This window comes from Netta rufina (genome assembly GCF_964035555.1).
Source record: "Netta rufina genome assembly, chromosome: 22".
Taxonomy (NCBI): domain Eukaryota; kingdom Metazoa; phylum Chordata; class Aves; order Anseriformes; family Anatidae; genus Netta; species Netta rufina.
Window position 1 is genome coordinate 528,223 of NC_140146.1, and position 13,365 is coordinate 541,587.

Consider the following 13,365-nt stretch of genomic DNA (forward strand, 5'->3'; position numbering starts at 1 on the left):
GATTGCAGGGGTGCGGTTCTCGGATTTGGGGTGGGCAACTTGGGATGAGAACTTACACCTGACCTTAATACAAACAATTTCTCAAGTAACTCATAAGACGAACTGTTGGGTATGCACCCATCTGCCACAGCATGGGAATAAGGGTGTATCGTTAATTGGGATTCCCGTGCCTGCAAACTTATCTTGGACTAATTTGTGGGAAAACACATCTTGGGGTTGAAAATATTAAGCAGTTTAGGAACTAGAAGTGAGTAGCTTCGTGCCGTTAGAATCCTATTATGTATGTGTACAAAGGTGTAACCCGCCTAAGGGTATAGGAAAACAGCATTGTATAAATACGGATACTACTTATGTGGGAAATCAGACAGCTTGTAATTGAACAATTGATATTAGTACGACTAGCGGCTGGGCAAATTCAACCAGCTGGACGGTTCCAGAAGGAAAAGGGTGGTATTGGCTATGCAATGATACAGCCCGTAAGGTCTTGCCTGAGAATTGGAAGGGAACTTGCACTCTTGGAGCGGTAGTCCCCAATATGACAGTACATGATGTAGTGCCTCGAGGTTACTTGAGAAATCGTATCCGGAGAATCAGATGAAAAATTAACAATCCATTGGTAGAGAGACACACCCCTTTTCATAGTTTTGTGCGATGGTTTATCCCATGGTTAGGAGTGAGTGAATTGGAAAAGGCAATAGTTAATATTTCTGCAATTATAGAGAAGTTCGAAAACAAAATTCTGGATGCTATAAAGGCTCAACAAGAAGAGATATCTAGTTTATCACAGGTCGTATTACAAAATCGGATGGCCCTAGACTTGTTACTCGCCACTCAAGGGGGAGTCTGTACAGTAATAAACACAAGTTGTTGTATGTATGTAGATCAGAGTGGAAGGATCTCTACCGACCTGGAAGAAATATGGAAGCAGACAAGGATCCTACATGAGATCAGTAAAGATGATCTTTCATGGAGTTTTAGTGAACTATGGAATAAGTGAACCTCCTGGTTGCCCAATTTCCAACGGTTGAAACAAGTATTCATTGCTCTAATCGTATTAGTAGTGTTAGGAATATTTGTGTGCATGTTGTTTAGATGCCTGCTTTGTTGTGTTACTGTAAATAATGAAAGTATCTGATGCAAAAGAATTTGCATGGGAAAAGAAAAGGGGGGATTGATTAAGGAGGTATTGGGGAGGCAAGGACAATCCCCAGACAAGGACTGTATATCTCGAAACAAGACACTGGAACTCATGATAAGGAAGCGGCAGGCGGACAGAGAAACGAATGTAAGGACTATAACTCTCGAAACTGGACGTTGGAATTCATTATAAAGATACAACAAACGGGAGAATTAGCAACAACCAGCTCTTGCAATTAAGAAACATGCCAATTCAGCAGATTCCTGACCAAAGGTGAAAAGTGCACTGTGAGGAAGACTCGGGGTCTTCCTCCCAAAGACCCCTGCCCACGTCCCAAAGACCCCTGCCCACAATTCTTGGAAGGCTCTGCGCAGGCGCAAGGTGCCAAAAGGCTAATTAGCATGAGAAGCGAGGGAAGGCGGGGATAGGTAATGCATATGTATAGGTGCTTGTAGAATATTGATAGATTGATTGTATAAATTCAAGACTGCTTTCTGCTTTGGGTATGCATGATAGGTGGAGAGATCTCCCGTGCATCCAGCGCTGCAATAAAGAATATGCCACTTAAAGGAATTTCAGCTTCGATCTTTGAATCAATTTGGCGACCCAGATGGGACAACCTCTCTGCCGGACTGCAGGACCCGCTGGGAACAGGACTCCCTAGGGTACCCCCGGGATTTCCCGGAGGGACTCCTCGGCTCACCGGATCACTGCGGAGGCAGACAAGGACCCCATCATTGTAAGTGAGTATATTCTTTATTCTGGTTTGGTTTTCTGGTAGACTGGTCATCTGGAACTGTCTGTAAGTCAGAAGGTGATCTTCTGCGAGGCAGTGTTTGGTATATACTTTGTGGTTAGCACCATAAGTACGTGTTTGGGGACCTTAAGGAAGGAGCTCGCTTTAAGGTCCATCTGGAATTGTGTTGTCTATTTCGGTTTTCTGACTCATGGAGTATGGTATTTAACTCTGGTTATTGTTACTGCGATTTTGGCTATTTTCCTGGTGGTAATAGTAGGTTCGTGGCATTGTTATAAGAAAGATATCGTTACGGTGTTACACAGTTGGGTTTTCTGACTTATCGCATGTGGAATTTGACTCTGACTATTGTTACTGTGATTTTGGCAATATTGCTGGTAATAGTAGTTTTGTGACATCGCTACTGAAGGATATTGCATGCCCGTATTTTTGTGAGTGATACGTTTTGTGATACGCTTTTGTAAGTAACATGTGTATTCTGAAAGTGTAAACTGGAAACTGGGGGGGCAAACAAGCAGTGAAATTTTAAAGAAAAGTGTGTTAGGATGTGTTTTAAGTCACTGGAAGGATATTGGAGGATCTGCCGGTGGAAGTGTGAACAGGAAAACATTGATAAAATATCGTAATCAGTGGTGGCGGCTTTATAAGCTGGAATGTGGAGAAAAGTGGCCCCTAAATGGAACTTTAAACTCTAATATTTTGCTACAGTTAATGTTGTTTTTTGAGAAGCAGAACAGGATGAAATGTTGTATACTGATGTTTCAGCATCTTGGTGGGAAAAGGTACGGAATTAAGTTGGCCCCTGACTGAACCTTTGATGTTGGCATTAGAGAAGTACAGGCTGGAGAAAGATAAAGGAAGTGTTAAAAGGGTTGTGGAAAGTGTTAAAGGTGTTTGAAGTTGAATGAGCAGGGAAAGAGGATGTAGGAATGTTAATAGTTCTGCCTCTGCCCGAGGCAGAGATCTTAAAATCATGGGTGTTAGCCCTTTAGGGCAAAGGGACCATGATCGGTCCGAGAGAGTTGTCACAGAAACAGGAAAGAGGTCAACTCTTAAAACAACCTGAGTTCATGTGCGAGCTCAGATTGCTGATGGGACCGTTCAGGGAACTGTGGACAATTGCATTCCCCTGACCGACCCCCACTAAGACCCGAATCATCCTGAAAATTATGAACGGTTAAGTAAATACTAAAACCTGGATGAATTGGGAATTGAGAATATACTTCCAACAAGGTCTAAAAGAAAGCCCTATGGAATTTTTGGACCAACTCTGAAATGTAATGAAAATAAATAAATAAATAAATAAATAAATAAAACAAAACGGTTTGGACCTGGCTTTGGAGGACAAATTGACTAGCCTTTTCCTAGGGTAATCAACCCCTGATTTCAACAGGAATAACGGGGACCTGGGGAATCTACCCTAGCGGATCCTCCACTGGTTATAATGAAGCTAGGGGAGGAATGGAAGTGAAATTTCTTATTGCTATGGGGCAACGTATTCAGTTCTAAATCAAGCATGAATGCCTTCACAGAATTATTATGTTAGGGTAAAAGGTGTGTCGTGGTTTAACCCGGCCGGCAGCTAAACACCACGCAGCTGTTCGCTCCCCCTCCCCCTCCCTCTCTGGGACGGGGGAGAGAAATGGAAAGTGAAGCCCGTGAGTTGAGATAAAGACAGTTTAATAAGACAAAATAATAATAATAATAATAATAATAATAATAATAATAATAATAATAATAATACAATGATGATAATAGTACCACTACTACTAATGTGTACAAACAAGTGATGCACAATGCAATTGCTCACCACCCGCTGACCGATGCCCAGCCTAACCCCGAGCAGTCCGGCCCCCTCCCCCTGGCTAGCCACCCCTATGTATTGTTTAGCCTGACGTCAGATGCTATGGAATACCCCTTTGGCTAGTTTGGGTCACCTGTCCTGGGTGTGTCCCCTCCCAGCTCTTACTGCACCCCCAGCCTGCCTGTTGGCAGGACAGAGCAAGAAGCTGAGATGTCCTTGGCTTGGTATAAGCATTGCTCTGCAACAATTAAAACATCGGGGTGTTATCAGCACTCTTCTCATCCTAAGCCAAAACATAGCATTCTACCAGCTACTAGGAAGAAAATTAACTCTGTTCTAACTGAAACCAGGACAAGGTGTAACCGAAAAGGCTTATTTTTGTGAACCTTTGAAGTACAAGTTAGGGAAACAATGGGGCATACACAGATTTTTATCTATGCCTAGCTCCTCATGGGCACTCTTAGGTAGAGATTTATTAGAGCAAGTAGGAGCAGAAATTGTCTTTGAAAAAGGGAAAATGGAATTAAGAAGAGGAGAAGAACAACTAATAAATGTGTTAAGCTTGGCACTAATACAAACTGACCCTAAAAGTGAAATACCTTTAGAGATCACAGATCAAGTATGTCCAGGAGTTTGGGCTACGGAAGTCCCTGGAAGAGCTAAAAATGTGACCTTAATAATTATTAAATTAAAGCCAGGAGAGAAACCCGTTAAGGTTAAGTAATATCCTTTGAGGATAGAAGATAGGAAAGGAATTAAAGAGATAATTGATAAATTTTTACAGTATGGATTATTGCTTGAATGCGAATCAGAATACAATGCACCCATATTGCCAATTAAAAAGGCAGATGAAAAAGCTATAGGCTAGTTCAGGATTTGAGGGCCATAAATAAAATCACTGAGGATATACATCCAGTAGTGGCAAACCCTTATACTTTGCTGACTAAATTAAAGAATAGTCAAGTCTGGTTTACCGTACTGGATTTAAAAGATGCCTTCTTCTGCCTAGGCTTAGCCACAGAAAGCCAAAACCTATTCGCCTTTGAATGGGAAAATCCCGATTCAGGCAGAAAGACGCAGCTTACGTGGACATTACTACCTCAAGGATTCAAGAATAGCCCCGCTATTTTTGGAAACCAATTAGCAAGGGAACTCGAAACATGGATACCTCCGGACACTGAAGGTGCTTTGTTACAATATGTAGATGATCTCTTAATAGCTACCGAGACTAAAGGGAGTTGTATTCAATGGACTCTAAGTCGTCTTAATTTTCTGGGTTTAAATGGATCTCAAGTCTCTTGACAGAAAGTCCAGCTGGCTCAACAAAGTGTGACCTATCTGGGATTTGACATTTCGGAAGGACAACGAGAACTAGGAACTGAACATAAGGAAGTCATTTGCCGGCCTCCAGAACCTCAAATGGTAAAGGAGCTACAAACCTTTTTAGGAATGACGGGTTGGTGTCGCCTTTGGATTTATAATTATGGACTATTGGTAAAGCCTCTATGTGAATTGATAAAGATTAACCAGTCAAAGTTAGTCTGGACTGGAGAAGCACAAAAAGTCTTTAAACAACTTAAACAAGAATTGATGATTTTGAAATATCAAGCAATATTGGTAGAACAGGACGACGTGGAAATTGTGTTAATTAATATTGTGAATCTAGCCTCTTTTCTTAGTGATGCTCCGGCACAACCTGTGATTCACGATTGTTTAGAAACTATAGAGACTGTGTATTCCAGCCGCCCAGACCTTAAGGAGGAGCCCATGGAAGATGCGGAAGAAACTTGGTTCACGGATGGGAGCAGTTTTGTTACGCAAAGACAACATAAAGCTGGATATGCTATAACAACTACTCAGCAGGTAATCGAGTCTAAGCCTTTACCCCCTGGAACATCAGCTCAAAAGGCGGAGATAGTTGCTCTCACGAGAGCATTGGAACTGGCAGCGGGAAAAAGGGTAAATATTTGGACAGATTCTAAATATACATTCGGCGTGGTACATGCTCATGGAGCAATTTGGAAAGAACATGGATTGCTGACCGCTCAGTGAAAACACAAAGTATGCTGAAGAAATTTTAAAATTGTTAGAGGCTGTAAAACAACCAGAAAAGGTAGCTATCGTGCATTGTCAGGGACACCAAAAGGGGAACACCGATTTTGAAATTGGAAAATCGATTGGCAGAGGCTAAGCAGGCAGCTGAAATAACTGAGGTGAAGGCATTGTCTTTGATACCAGACGGTAAAATCCAAACTATATCCAAATTATACAAAAGAAGACTTAAAATTAATTGAAGATTTGAAAGGTAAAATGAAACCAGATGGATGAGTATATTTAAAAGATAATCACATAGTAATACCCTCTAGTTTGACATGGCCCATAGTTCTTACAGAACACAATAAAACGCACTGGGGAGCTGGCACACTGCATAAGAGCCTGAGTCAGACATTAGTGGGACGATATGATAAAACAAGTAACTCAACAATGTAGCATTTGCTTACACAATAACCCCAATACCAAGGATAGAATAAAATTTGGAATAATCGGTAAAGGAAATTATTCGGGGCAACAGTGGCAAATTGATTTTTCAGAACTCCCTAGAAAAGGGGGGTATCGTTATTTACTGGTTCTGACTGACACGTTTTCAGGAAGGCCTGAAGCCTTTCCCTGTCGAACAAACAAAGCAAGAGAAGTGGTTCAAGTCTTGTTAAATGAAATAATACCATGCTTTGGGATTCTAGTAGCAATGTCTTCTGATAGAGTTTCACATTTTTGTGCACAAGTGGTAGAACAGATAAGTAAGATTCTAAAGATAGATTGGCAACTGCATACTCCTTATAGACCACAGGCAAGTGGACAGGTAGAAAAAATGAACCATTTAATTAAACAATGAATAGCTAAAATTGGATAAGAAGCTAATTTGTCATGGCCTCAATCCCTCCCTTTAGCATTACTTGGAATTAGAGTTAAACCTAGAATAAAAGGAAATTTGAGTCCCTTCAAAATCTTATATGCAAGGCCATAGCAATTTCTATTTAGTGGAGAGGACCTAACGCAGTTAGGATCAGAATATTTATATGCTTATATAACTGAACGTCAGAAACAATTAAATAAAGTACATACATTTGTTTTAGGGACCAGGGCTAGAGGGTTGGATCAACCAATCCACCCCTTTAAGCTCGGGGATTATATATATATAAAGACTTTTTCAGGAAAACCCCTGCAGGAAAAATGGAAGGAAAGTGGATGGGACCATACCAATAGGGTAACGGATAGAGTAAGGGTAAGGATAAGGTTAAGGGTACAAATATGTGTTAGGGTATGGGTTATGGTATGGGTAAGAACTAGGGTTAGTATAAGGGTAAGGGTACGGGTCAGGGTAAGGCTTAGAGTAAGGGTTAGAGTTACGGTTAGGGTTAGGGTAAGGATAAGGGTTATGGTTAGGGTTAGGGTTAGTTTTAGGGTTAAATTCAGGAAAACGTATGCGTAAGTATTAGGTTAATGTTAAGGGTAAGGTTAAGGTTAAGAGTAAGTGTAAGTTTTAGGCTAAGGGTTAGGGTTAATGTAAGGGTCAGGGTAAGGGCTGGGGTAAGGTTTAGGGTTAGGGTTAGGTTAAGGGTAAGGATTAGGGTAAGGGTATGGATAAGGATAAGTGTAAGTGTTAGGGTAAGGGTAATATTAAAGGTAACAGTAAGTGTAAGGAGAAGGGTTAGGGTAAGGGTAAGAGTAAGGGTATTGGTAATGATAAGGGTGAGGGTTACAGTTAGGGTAAGTGTAAGGTTTAGATTTAGGCTAAGGGGAAGTGTAGCAGAAATGGTAAGGTTTACAGTAAGGGTAAGTGTTAGGGTAAGGGTAAGGTTTAGGGTTAGGTTAAGGGTATGGGATCGGGTAAGGGTAAGGGTAAGGGTTACGGTAAGGGTAAGGGTAAGGGTAAGGTTTACGGTAAGGGTAAGGGTTACGGTAATGTAAGGGTACGGGTAGAAGTATGTGTTAGAGTATGGGTTATGTTAAGGGTAAGGGTTAGAGTAAGGGTTAGGGTAAGTGTAATGGTTAGGGTTAATTTTAGGGTGACGGTGAGGGAAAAGTAAGGGTAAGTATTAGGTTAAGGTTAAGGGTCAGCTTAAGGTTAAGAGTAAGTTTTAGGGTAAGGGTTAATGTAAGGGTCAGGGTAAGGGTTCAGGTAAGGTTTAGGGTTAGGGTTAGGTTAAGGTTAAGTGTTAGGGTAAGCATAAGTTGTATGGATAAGGATAAGTGTAAGGAATAGGGTAAGGGTAAGTGTTAGGGTAAGGGTAAAGTTAATGGTAACCGTAAGTGTAAGGGGAAGGGGAAGGGGAAGGGGAAGTCTAAGGGTACGGGTCAGGGTAAAAGTTAGTGTAAGGGTTAGGGTTAGGGTTCGGTAAGGATAAGTGTTATGGTAATGGTTACGGTTAATTTTAGGGTTATGGTGAGGGAAACGTAAGGGTATGTATTAGTTTAAGGGTAAGGTTAAAGTTAAGATTAAGTGTAAGGTTTAGGTTAAGGGTTAGGGTTAGGGTAAGGGTTAGGGTTGATGTAAGGGTCAGGGTAAGGGTTGGGGTAAGGTTTAGGTTAAGGGTAAAAGTAAGTATAATGGTAAGGGTAAGAGTGAAGGTTAGGGTAATGGTTAGATTTAGGTAAGGGTGAGGGTTAGGGTAAGGTTTAGAATTAGGCAAAGGGTAAGTGTAGCAGAAAGGGTAAGGTTTAGGATAAGGGTAAGTGTTAGGATAAGGGTAAGGTTTAGGGTTAGCTTAATAGTAAGGTTAAGGGTAATTGTACGAGTAATTGCTAGGGTAAGTGCAAGCGTAAGTGTACATGTAAGTGTTGTTGTATGGCTTATGATAAGGGTTAGGTTAAGGTTAAGGTTTATCTTAAGTGTAAGGGTAACAGAGACAGTAAAGGTAAGGGTAAGGGGAATGGTAAGGTTAAGGCTACAAGTACGTGTTAGGGTATGGGTTATGGTAAGAGTAAGGGTTAGGGTAAGGGTAAGTGTAAGGGTACGGGTCAGGGTAAGGGTTAGAGTAAGGGTTAGAGTTACGGTTAGGGTTAGGGTAAGGGTTAGGGTAAGGGTTAGGGTTAGTTTTAGGGTTAAAGTCAGGAAAACGGATGCGTAAGTATTAGGTTAATGTTAAGGGTAAGGGTAAGGTTAAGAGTAAGTGTAAGTTTTAGGGTAAGGGTTAGGGTTAATGTAAGGGTCAGGGTAAGGGCTGGGGTAAGGTTTAGGGTTAGGGTTAGGTTAAGGGTAAGGATTAGGGTAAGGGTAAGGGTATGGATAAGGATAAGTGTAAGTGTTAGGGTAAGGGTAATGTTAAAGGTAACAGTAAGTGTAAGGAGAAGGGTTAGGGTAAGGGTAAGAGTAAGGGTATTGGTAATGATAAGGGTGAGGGTTACAGTAAGGGTAAGTGTAAGGTTTAGATTTAGGCTAAGGGTAAGTGTAGCAGAAAGGGTAAGGTTTACTGTAAGGTTTAAGGTTTCGGCTTAGGTTAAGGGTAAGCGTAAGGGTAAGGGTAATTGTACGAGTAATTGCTAGGGTAAGTGCAAGCGTAAGTGTACATGTAAGTGTTGTTGTATGGCTTATGGTAAGGGTAAGGTCAAGGGTAAGGTTTATGTTAAGGGTAAGCGTAAGGGTAACGGATAGAGTAAGGGTAAGGGTAAGGTTAAGGGTAACGGTAAGGTTAAGGGTACAAATATGTGTTAGGGTATGGGTTATGGTATGGGTAAGAATTAGGGTAAGTATAAGGGTAAGGGTAAGTGTAAGGGTACAGGTCAGGGTAAGGGTTAGAGTAAGGGTTAGGGTTAGGGTAAGGTTAAGTGTTAGGGTAAGGGTTAGGGTTAGTTTTAGGTTTAAAGTCAGGAAAACGCATGTGTAAGTATCAGGTTAATGTTAAGGGTAAGGTTAAGGTTAAGAGTAAGTGTAAGGTTTAGGGTAAGGGTTAGGTTAAGGATAAGTATTAGGGTAAGGGTAAGGTTAATGGTAACCGTAAGTGTAAAGGTAAGGGTTAGGGTAAGGGTAAGAATAAGGGTATGGGTAATGGTAAGGGGGAGGGTTAGGCTAAGGGTAAGTGTAAGGTTTAGATTTAGGCTAAGGGTAAGTGTAGCAGAAAGGGTAAGGTTTACGGTAAGGGTAAGTGTTAGGGTAAGGGTAAGGTTTAGGGTTAGGTTAAGGGTATGGGATTGGGTAAGGGTAAGGGTAAGGGTAAGGGTTATGTTAAGGGTAAGGGTTACGGTAAGGGTAAGGGTTACGGTAATGTAAGGGTACGGGTAGAAGTATGTGTTAGAGTATGGGTTATGTTAAGGGTAAGGGTTAGAGTAAGGGTTAGGGTAAGTGTAATGGTTAGGGTTAATTTTAGGGTGACGGTGAGGGAAAAGTAAGGGTAAGTATTAGGTTAAGGTTAAGGGTCAGGTTAAGGTTAAGTGTAAGTTTTAGGGTAAGGGTTAATGTAAGGGTCAGGGTAAGGGTTCAGGTAAGGTTTAGGGTTAGGGTTAGGTTAAGGTTAAGTGTTAGGGTAAGCATAAGTTGTATGGATAAGGATAAGTGTAAGGGATAGGGTAAGGGTAAGTGTTAGGGTAAGGTTAATGGTAACCGTAAGGGGAAGGGGAAGGGGAAGGGGAAGGGGAAGGGGAAGGGGAAGGGTTAGGGTAAAAGTTAGAGTAAGGGTTAGGGTTAGGGTTAGGGTTAGGGTTCGGTAAGGATAAGTGTTATGGTAATGGTTACGGTTAATTTTAGGGTTATGGTGAGGGAAATGTAAGGGTATGTATTAGTTTAAGGGTAAGGTTAAGGTTAAAGGTTAGGTTAAGGGTTAGGGTTAGAGTAAGGGTTATGGTTAGGGTTAGGGTAAGGGTTAGGGTTAATGTAAGGGTCAGGGTAAGGGTTGGGGTAAGGTTTAGGTTAAGGGTAAAAGTAAGTATAATGGTAAGGGTAAGAGTGAAGGTTAAGGTTATGGTTAGATTTAGGTAAGGGTTAGGATAAGGGTAGGTGTAAGGTTTAGATTTAGGCTTAGGGTAAGTGTAGCAGAAAGGGTAAGCTTTACGGTAAGGTTTAAGGTTTAGGCTTAGGTTAAGGGTAAGGGTAAAGGTACCGGTCAGGGTAAGGGTTAGAGTAAGGGTTTGAATAAGGGTAAGGGTAATGGTTACGATAAGTGTAAGTGTGCAAGCAAGGATTAGGGCAAGAGTAAGTGTAAGGGTAATAGAAAGGGTTAGGGTAAGTATAAGGGTAAGGGAAAGTGTTAGGATATGTTTTAGGGGAAGCAGAAGGGTAAGGGTTAGGTTAAGTGTAAGGGGAAGGGGAAGGTAAGGGGAAGGGTTGGAGTAAGGTATAGGGTAAGGGTAAGGTTATGGTTAAAGGAAAGAGTAAGGGTAAGGAAAAAGTAAAGGTAAGGATTTGGGTAATGGTAAGGGTGAGAAGGGTTAGGGTAAGGGTTACGGTAAGGGTTAGGTAACGCAGTGTACAACCTGGGACGTCACACGCAGAGCTGCCTCTGGCAAGGTGAGTGAGGAACAGATGTAGCAGTTGTTGTGTTGTAGGTCTCACTGTTCCTCTAAGCATCCCCTCTTTGTCTTTTAGAGGTGTTGTGGCTGTTTGAAGAGGGTAGATTGAAGCATCTGCCTTGGGGGCTGGTAAGCGGCAGAGGTAAGGGAGCAGATGAGAGTAACTTACCTAGTTGTGCTGTGTCTTTGGATGCTGCATCGGCCTATGCGTTTCTTTTTCTTTCACAGGTGTCTCGCACAGGCTCAAAGGAGCAAACTGCACTCTGAAGAGCTGTGTAAGAAGAGGGGCTGGTCATGAGCTGGGTTGGAGCAGAACGACCAAGTAGCACAAGGTGACTATGAAAGGTGTCCGTCTTGCTTTGCAGGTGCCGTGGCAGGCTCTCCACAGAAGTGGATAAGGATATGAGATAAGGCCAGAGAGCGACAAGGAGCGGCACGTGCAGGGATGGTTTAGAAGCGCTGCGGTGGCTTACTCTTCTGTTCATCAGGTGCCACAGGCAAGGTGGGTTGTAACATCAGTCGTTATATTTGCATGAAAGCAGTTCACTTGAATGCCACAGTGCATCTGAGTAGGGTGTTCTAGCAGAACAAGCTTGTCTGGCACAGCGGTGCCTGATGGCAGTGTGTTTCCTCAGGTGAAGAGGTGCCTGAAGCCCCATCCTATCTAGCCTGCACACAATTATCTGAAAATGAAAGCTGCTTTCCAGTAATTCAGAAAGCCAAGTTCCGTCTCAGCCTTGAGCATCTCGGGCTTTTGGGCCTGTCTGTAACATTTGGCACCAGCACTAATACTTTTTTTGGCATATGTTTAGCGTTTGGGGCCTGTGTCTGGGATTTGGGCCCTGTCTCGAACCACTGGGGCTTTGTCCTGGGTTTTGGAGCCTGCCTCTAGAGTTCAGGGCCTGTGATTAGGCTTTTGGGCTCTGTGTCTGGGGGCCGGTATCTGGGGGCAAGGGGGGAGCTGCTTGTAGACCCTTGGGGCCAGCATTGAGGGGGTTGGGAGCTGACTCTACACCTTTGGGGCCTGCTTCTGGGGGCGGGGGGGGGGGTTGAGACCAGCATCTGGGGGAGGGGTGGGAGCTCTTTGTATTCCTTTGGAGCCTGTGTCCGGGGGGGGGGGGGAAGGGGAGGGTTGGTTGGGAGCTGCTTGTACACTGTTGGAGCCTGGGTTGAGGGAGGAGGTTTGGAGCTGCTTCTACACCTTTGGGCCTGGCATCGGGGGTAGGGGGTTGGGTGCTGGTTGTAGGGGCCTGTGTTTGTGGGGGCGCTTGGGGGCCTCCCTCGGGGGGGGGGGGAGGGTTGGGAGCTGCTTGTATAGGGTAGGGGGCCTGCCTGGCAGGGGTTGGGAGCTGCTTGTAGAATTTGGGGCCCTGTGTCTGGGGGGGGTTGGGGCCTGTGTCTCAGGGGTGTTGGGAACTGGTTGTACACCTTTGGGTCCTGTCTCTGGGGGGGGAGCTACTTATACACTTTTGGGGTCTGTATTTGAGGGGTGTTGGGAGCTGCTTGTGCACTTTTGGACCTATGTTTAGGCTAGTTGGGAGTTGCTCATGCATTCTAGGTGCCTCCCTTTTGAGAAGGGTTGGGGCCTGCATCTGTGGGTGGTTGGGAGCTGCTTGTACACTATAGGGGCTATGGTCTTGGAGGGGGGTCTGGGCTGTTTATACACCTCTGTGGCCTGTGTTTGGGGGGGGGGGTGGGCCTGTGCCTGGGGAAGTTGGGAGGTGCTTGTTCACTCTAGGAGCCTCCATTTGGGGGTCTTCGGGGCCTCCCTTTGAGGGGGAGGGAGTTGGGAGTTGGTTGTACACCTCCGCATCCCATGTCTTGGGGGGGGTGGGGGGAGTGGGACCGGTCTCTGAAGGGGCGGGTTGTGAGCTGCTTGTACACCTGTGTCGGGGGGGAGGGTAGGGGGGGTGGCGGGAAGCGGGCCCGGGTCTTGGGCCAGTGTCTGGGTGGAGTCCAGTTCTTGGGAGGGGGTGGTGGGGTAGGAGCTGCTTGTGGGCAGTTGGGGTCTGCATCTGGGTGTGGTTGGTGCCTGCTTCTGTTGGCAGTTTGGGGCCTGCTTGTAGACTTGTGCAGCCTGGGTTTGGGGGCTTTTCTGTAACGTTTGGGGCCTGCATTTTTGCTTTGGGATGCATCTTGAGCTTTTGAGGCCTAGCAGTAGCA